Raw genomic sequence first — 13,147 nt, 5'->3', positions numbered from 1 at the left:
AACGGTCCGACATGACCCCATAAACTGTCTTCTACATCGGTCTGACACCGCCATCCAGTGTCCTCTACACCGTTGTGACACCCCCATACAGTGTCCTCTACAACGTTGTGACACCCCCATACAGTGTCCTCTACAACGTTATGACACCACCATACAGTGTCCTCTACAACGTTATGACACCACCATACAGTGTCTTCACCAATGGTCTGACACGACCATACAGTGTCTCCTATCCTTTTTTTATGTATTTTCTTGTTTTGTTCCTCTCTTCAAACTCAAGTTGGTTAGTTTCTATCCTCCTTGAGTTTGCGGGGGGCTGTTAGAATTTACCATCACCTACCACCACTACCACCTCACCTACTCCACTAAACCTAACCCACTACACCACTATCACCATCCACTACACACCATCCACTACACCTACATCTATATAAGGAACCATTTGTAATAGAACATAATATCAATAAATCAGATATCAATCAATAATACATACATCAATTTTAACACTCTTCAACAATGTATCTTGCTCTTTCGTCCATTGAATAGTCATATGAACAATGTATCTTTCATCATTGATGTTTTTTTGTTCATGCATCCTAATCTGAATGCATGGCTTCATCTTTGGATTTCAAGGACAAGCTTAGGACTTTACAATCTTTATAGCAACGTCCATCTAGTAGATCCGCAAGTCCAAATAAGATAGTAATTAATCAATCTTTTGGTGAACCATATAGAAATGACTTGGTGCCGAAAAAATCAAATGTATCATGCTAGTCAAAAGAACTTGTCGTGGAAGTAATTTTCCACCCTGCCCTTTCACTGTTAAATTTTAATAGAGGGAGCTTATTGTGTAAACCTTAGTTTCTAATGGTAATATTCTTCTTATATAAATTTTGTACTCTTGAAGGTGCTGCAAATGCAATTACAGTGGATATTCTGTGTTAGTTATTTTATGAGAGAATAATAAATACTGTATGGTGCTAATATGATGAGTGTTGGTACTTGGTGGATTGCATATCTCTTTCTCTAGATTATTATGTATATATATATGTTGAGTAATTTCATTCCATTTTTTGTGAAAACTTTTGGTGCAGTGGACGCCATGCTTTGAAAACTCGACTTTCGGAGGTACAGTGTAATTTTCATGTTTTCCTCAGAGAATTGTTTAAAATCCTCTTTGATCTCAAGCATTAATGTTCTACTTCGCTGTTTCAGCTGGGTTATGATATTGATGGTAAGGAACTTGATGGTCTCTTCTGGCGTTTCAAAGCTGTAGCTGAAAAGAAAAAGGTAGAGGGGAATAACTTGTACTTTACAATGGTGGTTGATATCCCTGAATCAATTAGTTAAAAATATATATTGCAAAGACATAGATGTAACTGGTTTCATTTTAAGGACCCGTATGGCCACAAAATGGAGTAGTTTAGATTTATCATGGATTACATGCCAATGATGCTTTGCGATAGGAGGAGCATTGAAGTCAGGGTGCTTCATCTTCTTTGCCTTAATAAATAATGTTGGCAATCTCAAGTAAATGATGGATGAAAAGCAAACAAATTTTGGCAAAGTTGTTCTTCACTTTGCCAAACAGATTTAGAGCTGCGAAGTATCATGCGTCCATGTATTGTGGTTCTACTTCTTGTGAAAATGCTATTTGTCTGCGAAATCTTTGCTATAATGCTCTAATGCAAATTTTCTCTGCAAATTCTTACCTATAATACTAATCCACGTACTGTGGTTGTACTTATTGTGAAAAGACCTGTTTTTATAATCAAGATTATTTTCTGTCTTTGCTGTATAGCTTGGTTCTTGGGGTTTGGACTTCGTGCCTTTAAATAGGTCTAGGTTTTTGGTGTAAAGTTGTTAGATCTCTTTTCTTGTATATTGGTTAGGCACTCCCTCAGAGCCTTTACTTCAATCAATAAATCTTTTAGTTATTAAAATAAATAAAAAGAGGTATAACCTACTCTTCACACTTGTATCAACACAAAAAACACAAGTCCACTTTACTTCACTTTACTGTTATCACTGTTATAATGTCATCTGTGTATTCTGAATTAAGACTCTCAATAATAAATTATTTGGTTTGATCCCAGAATATTACCGATGATGATCTGATTGCACTGGTGTCAGATGTAGTTTTTCAGCCACAAGTTGTTTGGAAGCTTGGAGATGTTCAAGTATGCATAGACTTTCGAGTTTCAACTTAGCCATTCATTATTCATTTAAGCTATGGCTCTAACAATTAGTTGGAAGTGACCTGACAAACAGGTTACATGTGGAACTCTTGGTCTTCCTATGGCAACTGTTAAACTCATTGATGCAGAAGGGGAAGAGCATATTGCTTGTGCAAATGGAACAGGGCCAGTTGATTCAGCTTACAAGGCTGTTGATCACATTGTGAAGGTTTGAAACAGAAAACTTGCTATTTGCTTTCCCCACAATTTTACTATAAGGTTTAGGACTTAAAGATGCTTGCACAAAGAGGCACCCTCTTCTGTGAGTGGAAGAAGGATAAAGGGATACCTTCATGCCAGATAAAACGTCTAAATAAATGGATATGGGCTGAAAAAATGTGGAACCATATGGGGGAACTTCTATTTCCACACACTACTTTCTTTCAGTTCACACATCATTTTTCATTCGGATATCATCTTCCGAACAAAACTACTTGATAACCAAAACCTATGTTTCAGAAATGAGCTTCTAAACCAAAACCTATGGTTCAGAAATCAACTTCCAAACCAAAAGATATAGCCTAACCATTGGTTTTTGTTCAAAAGTTGATTTCCGAATCATGTAATTTTGTTCAGAAGTTGATATCCAAACCAAATAACTTGTACTTGGGCATAATAGATTTCGTGCCTTGGTCTTGGGTATAGATTTTCTCTGGTGTTTGGACAAATTGGATGAGATTTCTGTAGAGCTATTACATCCTGGTGCAACATTTGTATACAATTACAACTCTAAAAGTATCAAAATTTTAACCAAAACCTGCTATAATCCAGAACTTAAAAGTTATTCACAATTTAACCAAAATTAATCGGCAATATACAGTGCCCAATTATATCAGTATTGTTGATAATAATTTGACTATCCATTTTCAACAAGAATTTTTTTACATTGAGAACTGATTTTTTCAGAAAAAAATAAAATAAAAAATAGAACCCAAGTCTGCAAAACAGTTAGTTGGGGAATGAAAAAGAACATACATGTGATTTTAGTTTGAAACTCAACTCAACGTTTGTGGACTATTTAAATCTTGTTTTGCCATTCCACTCTATCAATGGTCATAGCTTCAACCAAACATGCTAACATGTCTGACTTTTACTTTCTCAACCCAAAATAACTTTAGCCTCCTTCCCTTGCACTACTATCATTTAGAACAATATCATTCTTCATTACTGAAACAGTAGTTGGTTACAATATTGTGCAGCTTGAACCGATACATGTTCTTTTGAGTTGTGTATCTTTTATTCTGCATTTGTTCATATTTCTCAGCATGGAAAAAATTATTTGTAATGACTACTCTTTCTCCATATATACAGGTACCTGTAACTCTTATTGAGTACTCCATGAATGCTGTAACAGAAGGCATTGATGCAATAGCCACCACTCGAGTTTTAATTCGTGGGGACAACAACCATACATCAACTAAAGCTAGTGAAGAAACTGTCTGTCATACATTTAGGTATGACAATCGCTTAAGTCTACTTTTCTTTTGACTATAATTGAATCATTATATCTAATATACTTGATTGTAGTTTACAGTGCTAACTTTTAAATACCTTGAATTATATGATTTATTATCTCTCCTATTGGTGGCAGTGGAACTGGGGCAGGAATGGATATTGTTGTCTCCAGTGTCCGAGCTTACATTAATGCTTTGAACAAGATGTTAGGATTCAGGAACCAACCTGAGTTAAAGGTAAAAGCAGGAAATTCTCGAGTGTGAAAATGAAGAATAGAGTTAAGCAAATGATTGTGTTTTGTGTTCTCTGTTGTGGGTGTGCTTCCATGTTAAGTGTACAAATGAAAAGAAAGAAGTGGGAGCATTGTCATCACCGGTCTTCGCTTTGACTTGTGTTCATGTAAATTATATTTCCCAACTTCTAGGCGATAAGATTCTCTAGGGTACTTAAAAAACCTGTGCAGTGTGTGAGACTCTGGAACATCTTTATATGTTTGAACTTTGTTGTATAATACTGAAGTTACTTTATTTCAAATGTTTTTCCATTTCTAATAGCTGTATTTCCATTTTTATTTCTAATAGCGGTTTGAGCTAATGTTAAGGTTAATTGTAAGGTTTGCCATTAGTGTTTTGATGGCATGAGCTTCAGTCACAAAAATATGAAAACCACCTCTCCAAAAATAAGAGCAAGGTTGATGCTTACATCTTGCAGCAGGAATTTCTTGCATTAGGTTGCTTTTTTTTTACTAGAAATATATACATAAGTAATCTCTAGATAATGAAGTGTATCCTTACAGGCGGGTAGTGATGGGCAATGTATTGTTCTTTGAGTTGACTTAAAAGCTTGGTAGCTTTCCATAATAAGTACTCCTTCCGTCCCAAAATATTGGTTCCTTTTGGGGAATTCAATTGTTTTTGGTAGTACACTTATTGCATTTAAAAAAAGTTAATTTTCCAAAATTACCCTTTTGATAATATATTTTTTGGGAATATCAATGTCATAATTGTATTTTTTAAATTGTTTATTAATTTAAAAGAAGGGCAAAATAGGAAATTTACATTATTTTTGTACTTGATTTATAAAGACCCCAAATCCGGGCATGACCGGCCGTGGCCCACAGGGACTTAGCCCAAGGCACACGTAAGCCTAAACACGAATCCAATCACATTGAACAACTGAACAATAGTCTAATAATAAATAACCAAAACTCAATCCAGACATGTCACAATTATAAACGGCAAAATCAACCGTAATAAAAAAAATCATCCAAACTTATGGGATATAAACAACCCACCTATCAAAAATAATCCTAAATGAACTTCGATAAGAATAAATATAAATATGCACAAACTTGACATAACACTCTAAACTAAAGGAATGCCCTAGAGGTCCATGCAATTGAGTCCCCGCTACGCCATGAGTCCACTCTAAGTCCTTCTAACACCTGGAAGTGATAAAAACTAAGTCAGCTGATAGCTCAGTGAGTAGCAACATGGATAGTAAATACAGTTTTGAAAACAGGATTCAATTCCAAAATAAGTTATATATCACAGAAACTAGATTGGCATACAGTTTGGTAAATACAATCTGTTTCAAAAAGAAGGTTACACAAATCAACACTTAAAATACTCATGTCTCGCAAGAACATGATAAACGACATTTTCCACTTAAAACAGATTATAACATGAACACCAATAATTTTCTGGGTACCAATAAAAACAAATAATCTGCCACACATTTCTCAGGCTATAAGCCCCGTTGGATCCAATACCGAACTAAGAGTCATCCTCAGGGTGGCACCTGGGCCTTTTCTCAAAGACGATCCGATTGAAGGTCACCTAGTTGTTTTTAAAGGTCTGTTCCTTACAATCGTTGAGCACTAGAGTCATCACGGCCCAACCCGGATCTGTTCCCTAGTGGCCAGAGTCACCACACACAGTGGAATAATTTCCCTGGACTAAATACACACATGGTCCCAATAATCAATACACATCAGTTTCGCAAAACATGGTAGTTCATCATTATAAACATGAGACCAAAACAAATAGTTTACAGTATGCCAAGTTCACACATGTTTCAGAAATAATTTGATTCAATTGATAATATAATAATTTATCAAAACAGTTTAATCATGAAACAACAATTTAATTTTCCAACAGTTCAGGGTAGGGGAACATTTATAAAAGTATGTAGCATGAAACTACTCACCTGAAACGCAATAATATAATCCTCGAATAGAGTGTAAAAGTCCAACTAGTGGCCTGAACCAAGTATAAAAACTACGCGTCACAACTAATTTAAAAATACTAAAAAAAAATAGGAACTAAGTAATCTCAAACTAAAACGCACTAACACGGCTCAATCTAACTCAACGTTACTCTTAAATATTACCTAAGTTCATATTCTTCAAGGTCTAAAATCACCCAAGACATAGATTCCGATCGAAACTTAACTAAAAATAACTTTAAGATGAAACAGTGTTTTAAACAAGTTTTCCCAATCTATTCGCTAACTTTGAAAATTAAAAAATCCACTCCACGCTATTCGAAAAATTCCAATAACCTCCAGATATGATCTAATATATCCTAAGTTTCAAACCCAATTGGTTTCACTTGATTTGCTTATCAAAATAATTTTTCTACAATTTATTATATCCAAACAGGTTGTTTTCTGCAGCACTTTAAAGAAATTGACGGTTCTCTTAATATACACGAGCAATCAATGCAAGGCCAAAAACGTATGAAACTAGACTCGTAACCGGTTCTAATGACACTAATTTGATAATTTTTGGATTTATACCCAAAGAGAACAACAATCCCGAATTTACTGTTTCGGACTGGTTTCCTGGACAGATTTGAATACCTCAATTTATATGGATTTCGACTCCCAAAAATTATGAAAAAATTCAGATATGCAATTAAATGTGTAATTGATCTACTGTAAAAATTTCAGATTAAAATTCATCCGTTTGATATGGTTTCTTGATTTTTAAAATTTGTGACTTTGTACAGAATTTTTGGACTGAAAATTACACCCAATCTTTACACATAAATTTAGCTCCTCAAGTTTCTTAATAGGATATCTATATACACAATACATAAACCTACAACCTCTCCATCAATGAACAAAATAATTATAGAATAAGGATGAAGAACAAAAAGAAGAGAAGAAAACCAAGGAGGGCTAACCTTTGATGATCACACACAACACAACACACCCAAAAGTTCTTTGATTGCAACATCTTCTTCTTTTTTCCTTCTCTCTAACCCTCTCCCGTGGCTGCTGTTGTTGCCCTATGTGGTGAACAAATAATAGAGTAGGGTTTGTGTTTATTTTATTTTATACTAGTGGTGGGCACACTTAGGTCAAATAGATAGATAAATATACAAAATACATATATAAGTTATATGCAACTCAAATGGTAGGAGTCTTGTATATTAACCTTGTGGTCTAGAGTTCAAGTCACACCCTCCTCTCTCTCTATTTTTCTTTTTTCATTTTTTTATAATAAACCTTGTCTCTAAATTAAAGACTTTCACCATAAATTTATTTTAGGTTTAAAATTAATTAAAAGATCCTCCAATAATATTTAATTTGCACCTTAGAATTCACCACCAAAATATTTGAGATTTGTAAAATTATTATTGTTATTATTTAATTATTTACTTAATTTTTATATTTGGGTTCTCACATTCTCCCCCACTAAAAAAAAGTTTCGTCCTCGAAACTAACCTGAGTAAATCATGAGAATAGATGTGGATACTTCTCGCGCATCTCACCCTCGCGTTCCCAAGTCACCTCTTCAACTAGATGATTACGCCACAGTACCTTAACCAATTTAATGACCTTTGTATGTAACCTTTTCTCTTTCGAATCCAAAATCTAAATAGGTATCTCTTCATACGAAAAATCCTCTCTAATCTGAAGCGGCTCATAATCTATCACATGCGACAGACTGTGCACATATTTTCTCAGCATAGACACGTGAAACACATTATGCACTCCTGCCAACCTAGGGGGTAAAACAACACGGTACACAACCTCACTAACCTTCCCTAATACCTCAAATGGTCCAATGTATCTAGAACTCAACTTTCATTTATTTCCAACCCTGATGACTCCTTTCCATGGTGATACTTTCAAGAATACCATATCCCCCACATGAAACTCTAAGTCTCTCCTACGATGATCAGCATAACTTTTTTTTATCTACTCTGAGCTGTCAATAATCTCTCTCTGATGGTGATAATTTTCTATGTAGCATCCTCCACCAAATCAGTCCCAACATTTGCCTCTTACCAACCTCATACCAACACAAAGGAGACCTACACTTCCTTCCATACAAAGCCTCATAAGGGGCTACTCCCAAACTAGAATGATAACTATTATTATGTGCAAACTCCATAAGCGGCAAATAATCATCCCAATTACCTCTCCACTCCAAAGCATAAGCCCTCAACATATCCTCAAGGGTTTGAATAGTCCTCTTTGATTGCCCATCTGTCTGAGGGTGATAAGCTGAACTAAAATTTAACCGAGTACCCATAGCTGATTGTAAGGCACCCCAAAACTTAGACACAAAACGAGGGTCCTGATCTTACACTATTGACACAGGTGCGCCATGCAATCTAACAATCTCCTTCACATACAACTGTGCAAATTGAGCTAGAGAATAGTTCATCCATACTACAATAAAATGTGATGACTTGATTAATCTATCAACAACTACCCAAACTGCATTGTGATTACTACTAGTACGAGGTAATCCGCACACGAAATCCATGGTAATATGATCTCATTTTCACTCTAGTATAAGTAAGGGTTGTAGTTTTCCCGCAGGTTTCTGATGTTCTACTTTAACCTGTTGACACACCAAACACTGAGTCACAAATTCTGCAATATCTCCCTTTATACCATTCCACCAAAAATGTTCACAAAGATCCCGATACATCTTAGTACTTCTAGGATGAATGCTATAACTATAACTAGAACTATGTGCCTTCGTCATAATCTCCTTCCTCAAATCACCACCAGCAGGAACACAAATTCGGCTACGGAATTTAAGCAACCCATCATCACTAACCACAAAGTCTATATGTTTACCCTCTGTCATCTCTCTTTCAATACGCTCACACTGGGGGTCAATCTCCCGAGCTAAACAAATACGTTCTCTCAAGGTCGGCTAAACTATCAATTGACTACAATCAGCCCTATCACTAGGCGTAACAACCTCAAGCCTCAAACGTCTCATGTCTTCCATAAAACAACTCTTAATACACAAAGCAGATGTATCTCCAATTGCGACCTTCTTACTCAAGGCATCCGCCACCACATTTCCTTCCCTGGATGATACAAAACATTCACATCGAAATCTCTTAGTAACTCAAGCCATCTTCTTTGCCTCAAATTTAGTTCCTTCTGTGTGAAAATATACTTCAAACTCTTATGATCAGTGTAAATCTCACATGACTCTCCATACAAATAATGTCGCCAGATCTTAAGAGCGAAAATCACTGTTGCTAACTCCAAGTCGTGCGTAGGATAATTTCTGTCATGTATTTTCAACTGTCGTGACACATAAGTAATCACCTTCCCATGTTGCATGAGCACACATCCTAAACCCTATCATGAAACATCACTATAAATCACAAAACTACCACCACCTGTAAGTAAGACAAGGATTGGAGCTGATATCAACCATTGTTTAAACTCTTGGAAACTACACTCACAATCATCATTCCACTCAAACTTTACCTCTTTCCTAGTGAGGTTTATAAATGGAAAAGCAATACAGCAGAATCCTTCCACAAACTGTTTGTAATATCCAGCAAACCCTAGAAAGCTACGTACCTCTATCACAGAAGTAGGTCATGGCCAATCAACGATTTTCTACCACCTTTGTGCTATCCACAAATACCCCATCTTTACTTACCACATGACCCAAAAATGATACAATGCTCAACCAAAATTCACACTTCTTAAATTTTGCCTACAGTCTCTACTCTCTAAGGATCTAAAATACTACCCTCAAGTATTGCTCATGCACTGCTTTACTCCTCGAATAAATTAGGATATCAACAATAAACACCACCAAAAATTTATCCAGCTGCGGTTTAAATACTCTGTTCATCAAATCCATGAATTTGGCTGGTGCATTTGTGAGACCAAAAGGTATCACCAAGAACTCATAATGCTTATAACGGTTTCTAAAAGCAGTCTTAGGAACATCCTCATCCTTTACTTTCAACTGGTGATAGCCTAACCTCAAGTCAATCTTAGAGAATACTTGAACTCCCTACAATTGGTCAAATAGGTCAACAATACGTGGCAAAGGATACATATTCTTCACTGTGACTTTGTTCGGTTCTCAACAATCAATACACAACCTCATAGACCCATCATTCTTCTTCACAAACAACACATGTGCTCCCCAAGTTGAAACACTAGGCTTAATAAAACATTTCTCTAACAACTTCTATAACTAAGTTTGAAACTCCCTCAACTCCAATGGTGCCATTATATAGGGGACTTTAGAAATAAGTGTTGTGTTGGGACCAAGTTAATGAAAAATTCTACCTCGCGATCTAGAGGAAGTCCAGGTAGATCCTTTAGAAAAACATCAACACAATCACTCACTACAGGAAATTCCTCTAACTTCTAGTCTGGCAGTTTAGTACTCACCACACAAGCTAAATAATCATGACACCATTTTCTCAACATTCGGTTAGCCTGAAGGTAAAAAAAATAAACCAAATAGAAGACCCTTTCCTATCTCCCTGAAAGAAAAACTCAAGTTGTCCCAGCATAGCAAAAACTACCCTCTTTCTAAAATAATCAACAGAGACATGATGCTTTGTCAACCAATCCATCCCCAAAATCACATAAAAATCCTTTATCTCTAAAGAAATCAAATCCACTGCAAAAATCCAACCATCCATCTTTATCTCACAAGATCTACAGACATCTCCCAACACTACTGTTTCTCCTAATGGATTACACACTGTAATACAAACATCAAAGGCTCACAAAGAATCAAAAATCCGTGTAAATATCTAGGTACCAACGCTTAACCTCAAACTGAAATCAAGAAAGATTCAACACAAGTTTAAACAAAACTAACTTAACCAAACACTACTAAGGACTATAAGGACTCGGACCTCGTCTAAATGATGAAATGCAAGATATGTAACTCAATAAACCTATTGCTCTGATACCACAATTGTCACACCCCAAATCCGGGCATGACCGGCCGTGGCCCACAGGGACTTAGCCCAAGGCACACGTAAGCCTAAACACGAATCCAATCACATTGAACAACTGAACAATAGTCTAATAATAAATAACCAAAACTCAATCCAGACATGTCACAATTATAAACGGCAAAATCAACCGTAATAAAAAAAATCATCCAAACTTATGGGATATAAACAACCCACCTATCAAAAATAATCCTAAATGAACTTCGATAAGAATAAATATAAATATGCACAAACTTGACATAACACTCTAAACTAAAGGAATGCCCTAGAGGTCCATGCAATTGAGTCCCCGCTACGCCATGAGTCCACTCTAAGTCCTTCTAACACCTGGAAGTGATAAAAACTAAGTCAGCTGATAGCTCAGTGAGTAGCAACATGGATAGTAAATACAGTTTTGAAAACAGGGTTCAATTCCAAAATAAGTTATATATCACAGAAACTAGATTGGCATACAGTTTGGTAAATACAATCTGTTTCAAAAAGAAGGTTACACAAATCAACACTTAAAATACTCATGTCTCGCAAGAACATGATAAACGACATTTTCCACTTAAAACAGATTATAACATGAACACCAATAATTTTCTGGGTACCAATAAAAACAAATAATCTGCCACACATTTCTCAGGCTATAAGCCCCGTTGGATCCAATACCGAACTAAGAGTCATCCTCAGGGTGGCACCTGGGCCTTTTCTCAAAGACGATCCGATTGAAGGTCACCTAGTTGTTTTTAAAGGTCTGTTCCTTACAATCGTTGAGCACTAGAGTCATCACGGCCCAACCCGGATCTGTTCCCTAGTGGCCAGAGTCACCACACACAGTGGAATAATTTCCCTGGACTAAATACACACATGGTCCCAATAATCAATACACATCAGTTTCGCAAAACATGGTAGTTCATCATTATAAACATGAGACCAAAACAAATAGTTTACAGTATGCCAAGTTCACACATGTTTCAGAAATAATTTGATTCAATTGATAATATAATAATTTATCAAAACAGTTTAATCATGAAACAACAATTTAATTTTCCAACAGTTCAGGGTAGGGGAACATTTATAAAAGTATGTAGCATGAAACTACTCACCTGAAACGCAATAATATAATCCTCGAATAGAGTGTAAAAGTCCAACTAGTGGCCTGAACCAAGTATAAAAACTACGCGTCACAACTAATTTAAAAATACTAAAAAAAAATAGGAACTAAGTAATCTTAAACTAAAACGCACTAACACGGCTCAATCCAACTCAACGTTACTCTTAAATATTACCTAAGTTCATATTCTTCAAGGTCTAAAATCACCCAAGACATAGATTCCGATCGAAACTTAACTAAAAATAACTTTAAGATGAAACAGTGTTTTAAACAAGTTTTCCCAATCTATTCGCTAACTTTGAAAATTAAAAAATCCACTCCACGCTATTCGAAAAATTCCAATAACCTCCAGATATGATCTAATATATCCTAAGTTTCAAACCCAATTGGTTTCACTTGATTTGCTTATCAAAATAATTTTTCTACAATTTATTATATCCAAACAGGTTGTTTTCTGCAGCACTTTAAAGAAATTGACGGTTCTCTTAATATACACGAGCAATCAATGCAAGGCCAAAAACGTATGAAACTAGACTCGTAACCGGTTCTAATGACACTAATTTGATAATTTTTGGATTTATACCCAAAGAGAACAACAATCCCGAATTTACTGTTTCGGACTGGTTTCCTGGACAGATTTGAATACCTCAATTTATATGGATTTCGACTCCCAAAAATTATGAAAAAATTCAGATATGCAATTAAATGTGTAATTGATCTACTGTAAAAATTTCAGATTAAAATTCATCCGTTTGATATGGTTTCTTGATTTTTAAAATTTGTGACTTTGTACAGAATTTTTGGACTGAAAATTACACCCAATCTTTACACATAAATTTAGCTCCTCAAGTTTCTTAATAGGATATCTATATACACAATACATAAACCTACAACCTCTCCATCAATGAACAAAATAATTATAGAATAAGGATGAAGAACAAAAAGAAGAGAAGAAAACCAAGGAGGGCTAACCTTTGATGATCACACACAACACAACACACCCAAAAGTTCTTTGATTGCAACATCTTCTTCTTTTTTCCTTCTCTCTAACCCTCTCCCGTGGCTGCTGTTGTTGCCCTATGTGGTGAACAAATAAT

The 13,147-nt window shown here is 35.6% G+C and overlaps 2 long non-coding RNA genes and 1 pseudogene across 3 annotated transcripts in view; 1 reads left to right on the top strand and 2 right to left on the bottom strand.

The window, feature by feature from the left end:
* The window catches only part of LOC114305259 (2-isopropylmalate synthase A-like), a 51,866-nt pseudogene extending 47,623 nt beyond the window's left edge, over nt 1-4,243 (top strand). The window contains exons 8-13 of the transcript XR_014331295.1: nt 1,095-1,128; nt 1,216-1,290; nt 2,097-2,180; nt 2,272-2,406; nt 3,549-3,691; nt 3,829-4,243. The product of XR_014331295.1 is annotated as a 2-isopropylmalate synthase A-like (transcript). The remainder of the gene's footprint in view (nt 1-1,094; nt 1,129-1,215; nt 1,291-2,096; nt 2,181-2,271; nt 2,407-3,548; nt 3,692-3,828) is intronic.
* Nucleotides 4,244-4,859: 616 nt separating this feature from the next.
* Nucleotides 4,860-7,005, bottom strand: LOC145792965 (uncharacterized). The gene is made up of 3 exons (XR_014333298.1): nt 6,881-7,005; nt 5,901-5,953; nt 4,860-5,136 (listed from the first exon to the last, which is right to left on the bottom strand). It is a non-coding gene; the product is annotated as an uncharacterized LOC145792965 (long non-coding RNA).
* A 3,996-nt stretch (nt 7,006-11,001) lies between these two features.
* Nucleotides 11,002-13,147, bottom strand: LOC145792964 (uncharacterized). Its single transcript, XR_014333297.1, has 3 exons — nt 13,023-13,147; nt 12,043-12,095; nt 11,002-11,278 (listed from the first exon to the last, which is right to left on the bottom strand). It is a non-coding gene; the product is annotated as an uncharacterized LOC145792964 (long non-coding RNA).

Source organism: Camellia sinensis, chromosome 6 (assembly GCF_055761805.1).
Source record: "Camellia sinensis isolate YWXY chromosome 6, ASM5576180v1, whole genome shotgun sequence".
NCBI lineage: Eukaryota > Viridiplantae > Streptophyta > Magnoliopsida > Ericales > Theaceae > Camellia > Camellia sinensis.
This window is presented reverse-complemented; position numbering and strand designations above follow the sequence as displayed.